General features: G+C 32.3%; 1 pseudogene; it reads left to right on the forward strand.

The window, feature by feature from the left end:
- Positions 1-7,488, forward strand: part of LOC127131698 (uncharacterized) — a 46,353-nt pseudogene extending 38,865 nt beyond the window's left edge.
- Positions 7,489-9,566: the final 2,078 nt, after the last annotated feature.

The raw sequence follows: 9,566 nt of genomic DNA on the forward strand, positions 1-9,566 counted from the left end.
GATTGCGCCTGCAAAGCCATATCACTCTTCGACTTTCCTGCAACTCTTTCAGCCATTTTTTGTTCATGAGATTCAAGTGTCCCTTGAAGCTCTTCCTTTGTCAATTTTGACAAATCTTTCGACTCTTCTATGGCTACTACCACATGGTCGAACTTTGGAGCCAACGACCTCAAGATCTTTCCAACAACAGATCTTGATGTCAACACTTCTCCACATACCTTCATTTGATTCACCAGTTTTGTAACCTTGGTGAAGAAATCAGTTATGCTTTCATTGTCTTCCATCTGAAGCAATTCATATGTCCTCTTGTAAGTTTGTAACCTCACATCTTTCACCTTATTTGCGCCTCCAAACGATTTCTACAGAATTTCCCATGTTTCTTTCGTTGACTATGCATCACTAACCTTTTCAAAGTTATCTGCATCAACACATTGATGAATTATAAAGAGAGCTTTATAATCTTTCTTCTTCAATTCTTTATGTGTAGCCTTTTCTTGATCTGTCGTGTCTTCTGCAAGCGTTGTTACTCCTTCCTTCACAAGATCACAAAGATCTTGATAACAGAACACAGTCTTTATCTGCTTGCACTAATTCTCATAATTGTTGTTCTTGAGAATCGAAAGATTTGCTGGAAAATGTCCGTTTGGATGATTCGTTCCCATGATGATTTTCTTCCCACGAATCGTTTAAACTGGAGCTCTTGATACTAGATGCTGGAAATCCACCACAACCTATGAAAAATTTCAATCAATTTTGATGAACAAGATTACTATCACCCACACAATAACAATGAAAGAGAAGAACAATGGAGAAAGAAAAAAAGAAAGAACGATAAAGGAGAAGAAGAATATAATTCTGTAAAATTTCTCTATACAACTCTAACATAATTACATAATTTTTCTTCAGATAAACTTATATTTATAAACATAGCAATATTTAAATTTATAATATTTCGTACGAAGCGGATTATGAGATTAGACTATTTCTGTAGTAAAAATAAAATAAAAATAAATTCTTTTCATGAATAATCCGCAAAAGTTTATAAAATAAATAGAAGAGAGTTTATTAGGAATCCTAAACAATTTTAAAAATTCAAATATATTAACACAAACCTAACTTGAATATTATTATAAAAAAAACTCATGCGCAAGGCTCCCAATTTTGTCTGGGCTGTAATTTTAGGATTTCTTGGTGCAGACTTTTAAAACCTGGGCTGACCCTGAATATTTAAAAAATATTTGACAGAAAGAGAAATTGCTCATTGTGCTTTTAATATCACTCTCAAATCCTTAAATTTTTCATTACCGGATTGCATCCAATGCTCATATAAGTGTTGGGGTTTAGAATTTTATATGTAGTTTTTTTGTGAACTAACTCTCTTCCAATATGTTATGCGTTAGAATCTCAAAATGAGAGGGACATTTCCCGCAATCCACAGGGTTTAAGAGTAATACCAAGGTGCAATGAGCAACTCATGAAAAAAATGAGATGTTTCTCTCAGAGTATGAAAATAATGAAATTCGTCAGACCCATAACTCCTCTTCGCACGCGATTCGCGAAATCGATATATTTTACTTTTTTTTTTGTTAAATGTGTTAGAAGTTTTTTTTAAGTGAGTTATTATATGTTTTGGAATGTTTTTTAAAAAATATTTACTATCTTGTGCCTTAAGAAACAGAAAAAAAATAGTTTTGAAAATTATGTATTAATTTTAGTAAAAATATGCAATTATTTTTAATATAAAATTTTTATTTATAAATTTTTTAATGTGTGTGTTTAAGGCACAAGATTTTATTTTTAATAATGAAGAATATTTTGATTTCAATTTTTTTTAATTTAACTTAATATATAAAACAATTTTTTAGTTTATTTTTTATAAAAAGTACATAATATTTTTTAAAATAAGTTCAATTTAAAGAGTATTATACTATTATTAGAAAGTTTTACCTTATACCCTTACATTTATCTTTCCACCCCTACATTTTATAAAAAATACCAATTTTATCCTTATATATTTTTAATTAATTTATTATTTTATTTTTTAAATATTTTTAAAATTTTATTTTTGTGTATCGGAAAACTTTGCAAAAGAGTTTCGGTAGTCATTTTTCCATTATTTTTTTAATATTTTTTTATATACCGGAAGACTTTGCAAAAGAGTTCCGGTAGTCAATTTTTGTGTATCGGAAGACTTTGCAAAAGAGTTCCGGTAGTCAATTTTTGTGTATCGAAAGACTTTGCAAAAGAGTTCCGGTAGTCATTTTTCAAATATTTTAACATTTTTTTGTGTGTACCGGAAGACTTTGCAAAAGAGTTCCGGTAGTCAAATTTTATGTACAGGAAAACTTTACAAAAGAGTTCCGGTAGTCATTTTCAAATATTTTTTAATCATTTTTTTGTGTACCGGAAGACTTTGTAAAAGAATTCCGGTAATCAATTTTTGTGAACCGAAAGACTTTGCAAAAGAGTTCCGGTACTCATTTTTCAAACATTTTTTGACTTTTTTTTATTATACCGGAAGACTTTGTAAAAGAGTTCCGATAGTCAATTTTTGTGTACCGGAACTCTTTTGTAAAGTCTTCCGGTACATAAAAAAAGTTTTAAAAATACGTGAAAAATGACTACCGGAATTCTTTTACAAAGTCTTCCGATATGTAAAATAAAATTTAAAAAATATTTAAATAATAAAATAATAAATTATTTAAAAATATATAAGGATAAAATTGGTATTTTTTATAAAATGTAGGGGTATAAGGATAAATGTAGGGGTATAAGGTAAAATTTTCCTATTATTACCACATCAATTAAAGCCTTAAAAATAAACTTTAAACTTTGATTCGACTTTTTGACTTATCTGCCCCTTTTTTATTTTTTTATTTTTTATATACCCTATTCTAAAATTAAATTCGTAAAGTGCATTTTTTTAGTATTCACTCGTCCAATGAATGGACGAGTTGCTGAAAATATTTTTCTATAGTGTGGACTCGGCCAATGGTTGGCCGAGCTATCGAAGGAGCAAATTTTTTTTTTTATTTAAATACATTTATTATTAATAAATGATTTTCAAGTCTACACCGATGTTATTGATTCTTCGTGATATTCAAATCTACATTGATGTTATTGATTAATTTTTAATATAAATAATAAATGTTTTTCAAATAAAATTATAATTATAAAAGTGGTATTTAAAAAGCGTTTATTATTAATACTAAAATCGCTAAGAATTTTCCATAGTTATAATTAACGATATAAATAATTATATTAATTAAGAATATAAATAATTGTAATAAATAATGGATACTAATAATGAAAACATATCTTCAAAACATCTCTTTTAAGTACTATTATAGAATTGCAATCTCTACCTGTGATTTCAAACGATGGATCACAATTGGATTAAACATTATTATCAAATTAAAATATATCTTCGAAGTATATAATTGAATTTAATACTTTATAATATTGTCAAATTAAAATAATTATTATTATAAATCAATTATAATTTATCAAACTTTATTGTTTAAATATTATTTTTTTGAAATTATATGGCTAAGATAGATGTTAAAGAGTATATTTTATATATGAAAAAATTATTTTTTACTAATATAATTAGTTAATTTAAATTTTTTTCTATTTTTTAAATAAAAATAATTATAATTATAATATTATAAAAATTATATACAATTTGTGGTGGATAATTTTTATAATATTATAATTATATTTATTTTTTGTATATAATTTTTATAATACTAAAACTTTTTTTCTAATTTTTGTATACAATTTTTACAATATTATAATTATAATTATTTTTATTTAAAAAATAGAAAAAAAGTTAAATTAACTAATTACATTAGTGAAAAATGATTTTTCCATATATAAAATATACTCTTTAACATCTATCTTAGCCACACATTTTCAGAAAAATAATGTTTAAACAATAAAGTATGAAAAATTATAATTGATTTATAATAATAATTATTTTAATTTGACAATATTATAAAGTATTAAATTCAATTATATATTTGAAAGATATATTTTAATTTGATAATAATGTTTAATATAATTATTTATATCGTTAATTATAATTATGGAAAATTCTTAGCGGTCTTAGTATTAATAATAAATATTTTTCAAATACCACTTTTATAATTATAATTTTATTTGAAAAGTATTTATTATTTATATTAAAAATTAATCAATAACATATGTGTAGACTTGAATATCACGAAGAATCAATAACATCTGTGTAGACATGAAAATCATTTATTAATAATAAACGTATTTAAATAAAATAATAATAATAAAATTCCCTCCTTCAATAACTCGGCCAACCATTGACCGAGTCCACACTACAGAAAAATATTTTCAACAACTCGTTCATCCATTGAACGAGTGGATATTAAAAAAAAAACTTTAAGAATTTAATTTCAGAATAGAATATATAAAAAATAAAAAATCATAAAAGAGGGCAGTCAAAAAGTCCTTTGATTCATAAATATCTATCTTAAATATTTGGCTCTTAGCATCCAATTGGTGCAGGATAACATTGGTGAAGGATATTCTAAATTAATATAGAGTGATGGTAAGATATAAGCATGATATGTCAAATCTAAGTGTCTTTGAAAACTGTCCTAAGTTTCTGTGTGAGTTACTTAACAGTGAAGTGATTGTAGCTTTGTTGCCTCTTGAAGGCTAGTTGTTCGGTGATTGTGGGCCTTGGCCCTCTTAATTCCCAACAACAAAAGTAATTTGATCTAAATTTATAAAAAATATTTAATTAAATTTAAAACTCAATCAATTTAATAATCAAATTACTAAATATAATAATTATGAATATTAATAGTAATTTATAGAAATGAAAGGCAAACAGATAATAAGATGTGTCACTATCTTTATTTAGATGATAAATTCAATCTTTTTAAAAATTACTTTTATAGGCCTATGAGAGATGACATTACTATACACGAGTCTTTGCACTTTCTATAAAAGATCTACTTACTGTCTTTAGTGCTATGAAGTAAAAAGTGTCAAATGCAAATGGTATGAAAGCATGTTGATGGTCTGAACACACTTTCTCTTGTTTGACCACTTTACTTGAAGTGACTTTAAGAGTTGTTTGTGGTGCGATAGAACCTCAAGTCCTCAGTCCCACAAGGGGGAAACTCCAATCAAGTTCACACATGCATGATTCCCTCCTACCCAACTGTATACCAAAACATTGACTGTCCTAAGTGTCAATCTTCCGTCCTGAGGGTCAATTAAGAACTTCATAGGCGCCTATTTCTTCACAGATATTGTCGTCGGTCTAAATGTATCGAACAAGACATCTATAACAAGGTCCTACCGAAAATTATGGGTTCTCAAAATGTATCATAGACTAATTGCGCTAATGTAATCACATTTGATTGTAACACATCCTAATTTTAAATCAAAGTCAAATAATTTACTTTATCCAAAGGACTTGTGCATAATAGTTATCAAGGACTACATATTCTTCCTAGGCGATAGAAAGTTGCAACGCTATGTTGCTTCTTGCTATGCCACGAGATTAGATAATTTCCAAAAATGTGACATTTCCCACTAGTGTTCTTCCTATCTGACTTGCACGTTCTGAAGTCAGAGTCAGAGAATCCTACCAAACTACATTCACTTCCCTTAAGGAACCAAAGACCATAGTTTAGAGTACCATTTAGGTATCTTAAATTACGTTTAATGGTCTTAAAATGTGATTCTCTAGAGGAAGCTTCAAATCTAGCACACATACATACAATAAACATAATACCACGATGACTTGTTGTTAAATAAAGCAAATATCTAATTATACCTCGATACTTGATTATGTCAATCTCTTTTCCCATTTCATCTTTGTCAATGAGAAGGTTTAAGGAAATTGGATTAGAGATGGACTTAGCATTCCTCATATCATACTTCTTAAGGACTTCTAAGCGGTATTTGGTTTGGCTTATAAAAGTTCCCTTGTCGGTTTGCTTGATTTAAAGGCTCAAGAAGTACGTGACTTCATCCATTAAGCATATTTCAAACTTACCCTGCATATTTTTATAAAATTCTCTATATAAAGACTCATTAGTATACTCAAATTGATAGAATAGAATATTTTGTTATAATTAGTCATAATTAGTTTCCTATAATTATGTTGTATCATAATTAGATAGTTGACCAAATTTTACACATTGATGTATATATATTTTATTCAGATCAATGAGAAGGACACGATTTCCATTATCTTACATGGTATCAATCCTAACTGATCCCTCTTTCTAAAAAAACGAGTTTCTTCTTCTCCCTCATTCAGTCTTCCGCCGCACGTTTCTTCTCCCTCCTCGAAGTCTGTCGCCGCAACAGGACTACTGTACTCTCTACCGCCGCCGCCGAACACGAGAACCACCATATTCTCTCGCCTTCCATCTCTGTTCGCGCCGCCACCGTCGAACCTGCAGCCATGTCTGAATCAGACCATTCAGAACACAGTGAAGCTGATACCCACAAATCTGTCGCCGATACCCACAAATCCGCCGATACTGGTGATTTCGGCCAGCCCAAGAACATCACATTTCGAGGTTCCAAATCGGAGTTTCATCCCGAACTTGCCGTGTCCAATATTAGGAACCACATTCATATTATTCTTGAGATGGAAAAAGATCAATATGGTACCTGGGCCGAGCTTTTTCGCATCCATGCTCGCTCACATCGAGTCCTGCATCACATCGTTCCATCTATTGGAAATGAGCCACCAGCCATTACCGACTCCAACCATGAACAATGGTCCACTCTTGATGCCACCGTTCTTCAGTGGATTTATTCCACTATTTCTACCGATTTACTGACCACTATTCTAGAACCCAACTCCACTGTAATGGAAGCATGGAATCGCTTGGAAGATATTTTTCAGGACAACTAAAATGCTAGAGCTGTCACTCTTGAGCAAGAGTTTTCTAACACTCGTATGGAGGATTTTCCCAATGTCTCAGCTTACTGTCAGCGTCTTAAGATGCTTTCTGATCAGTTGAGAAATGTCGGTTCCCCTGTCAACAATCATCGTCTGGTCTTTCAGCTGATCTCTGGTCTCCCAGAAGCTTACCGCAGTGTTGCTACTTTGATTCGTCAGAGCAACCCTCTTCCGGCATTCTATCAGGCTCGTTCCATGCTCACTTTAGAAGAAGCCGGTATGGCTAATATGGCAAACACGTCTCTCATGCTGCTATGCACACCACTCATCTGAAATCTACTGAAGACACCTCTCAGTGTGGCAACTGCCGCCCCGACAACCATTCTCGCTCCCGTGGCAACCAGGGTCGCGGAGGAGGACGTGGTAACTGCAGTGCACCTCATTCTGGAGCTTCCAACGCTCTCTCACCTTGGTCCGCTCCTCCTTGGAAACAACAACAGCAGTACCCAACCTGGAAACCATGGGGTTGGACTCCACCACCATGGACTATGCCACCGTGTCCGTATCCTACCTCTCAGTAGACACGCCTTGCCGGTCCTCCTAAGCAACCAGGGATTCTAGGACAGCGTCCTCATGTGTATGCAACCTCTACCTCATCTCAGATATCGACAGACATTGAGACCACAATGCACACCATGTCACTCCACACGCCTGACAATCAGTGGTACATGGACACGGGCGCAACATCTCACACAGCCGCATCACAAGGTAATCTCTCATCTTATTTTCCTATAAGTAATTCAAATCATAAAATCATTGTAGGCAGTGGCCATGGAATTCTAATTCACGGCACCGGACACACACAAATAACCACATCTCACCAACCCATTCACCTTAACCATGTCCTGCATGCCCCGAAAATTATTAAAAATTTAATTTTTGTGAGACGACCCACCACTGACAACAATGTTTCTGTTTCCTTTGATCCTTTTGGTTTTACTGTCTCTGATTTTCAGACGGGGATCACCCTTCTCAGATGTGACAGTCGTGGAGATCTTTATCCAGTTACCATTCCTCCCAATTTTGTCGGTCTTACATCCAGTCTTTGGCATAGTCGTCTTGGTCATCCTGGTATGTCTGTTTTGAATTCCCTTCGCAAAAATAACTTCATATGTTGTGAATCTTTTAATTCTTCTTTCGTTTGTGACTATTGTGTTTTAGGCAAACTACGACTTTGATGCCTTTTGACATTTTACATAGTGATTTATGGATGTCTCCAATTTTAAGTTCTGCCGGTCATAAATATTATGTCTTATTCTTAGATGATTTTACAAACTTCTTGTGGACTTTTCCTATTAGTAGAAAATCTCATGTGTTTGAAACGTTCAAGTCACTTACTCAACTCATTCAAACTCAGTTTTTGCAAAAAGTCAAAACTTTTCAATGTGACAATGGCGGTGAATATAATAATGAGCTTTTTCAAAAATATTGCATTGATCATGCTCTAGTTTTTCGTATCTCTTGTCCCCACACATCCTCACAAAATGGGAAAGTGGAACGTAAAATAAGAACCATTAATAATATGATACGCACTATGCTAACTCATTCTTCTGTTCCCCCCTCGTTTTGGCATCATGCTCTCCACATGGCAACTTACCTGCTAAATATTATTCCCTGTAAAACACTTCATAATCAGTCACCAACACAACTCATGTATCTTCGTGATCCCACCTACACACATCTCAGAGTCTTTGGTTATTTATGTTATCCATTATTCCTGTCATCTACCATTCATAAGTTATAACCCCGCTCTACTTCGTGTGTCTTCTTGGGTTATCCGCCGAATCATAGAGGTTATAAGTGTTTTGATTTGTCTAATAGAAAATTAATAATTTCGAGGCATGTTATCTTTGATGAAACTCAATTTCCCTTCACCAAGATACACTCCCCTTCACCTCACTTTTATCAATTCCTAGATGATGACCTTCACCCCTACCTTATACATTAGTGGTAAAATCAAATTTCACCACCTGTTGCACATAACCAACCAACACCCATAATCCCAATTGACCAACCACTACCCTCAATAAACTAACAATCATCATCTCATACCTCTTCGATCAGCACACCCATTACAATAAACTATCCATCACCACAATCAATTCAACCGCATCCACCTCCACCTACAGGAACCATCACCACCCGAAGCATGAAAGGCATTGTCAAACCCCGCACGATATTTAACTTATCAATCTCTCACTCTGACCACACCATCTCTCCCATACCTAAAAACCCCAAACTAGTGGTGCGGGTCATGATGAAGACATGAAAGATGTCATTGGGTCCGTGGGTGGTGGTGTTGATGAGGAGGATTGAAGACCTTGGTTTGGGTAGTATTAGATTTTTTATTTGTTAGTTTATTATTATTATTATTATTATTATTATTATTATTATTATTATTATTATTATTATTATTGTTTTTGTGTTTTTAATTATGGTTGTACCTTAGGAAGCATCACATGTTGGTGTTTCCCGTTTTTTTTTTGTACTTTTGGTGGCTCTCGTTTCACCGTGAACTTTTGTTTTGTTAATTGCATGTATCTTTATTGTGAAGTTTAATTGTGTGTTTCTATGAACTTTGGTATGCCCCATTTTTTTG

The sequence above is a fragment of the Lathyrus oleraceus genome, chromosome 3 (genome assembly GCF_024323335.1).
Source record: "Lathyrus oleraceus cultivar Zhongwan6 chromosome 3, CAAS_Psat_ZW6_1.0, whole genome shotgun sequence".
Lineage (NCBI taxonomy): Eukaryota > Viridiplantae > Streptophyta > Magnoliopsida > Fabales > Fabaceae > Lathyrus > Lathyrus oleraceus.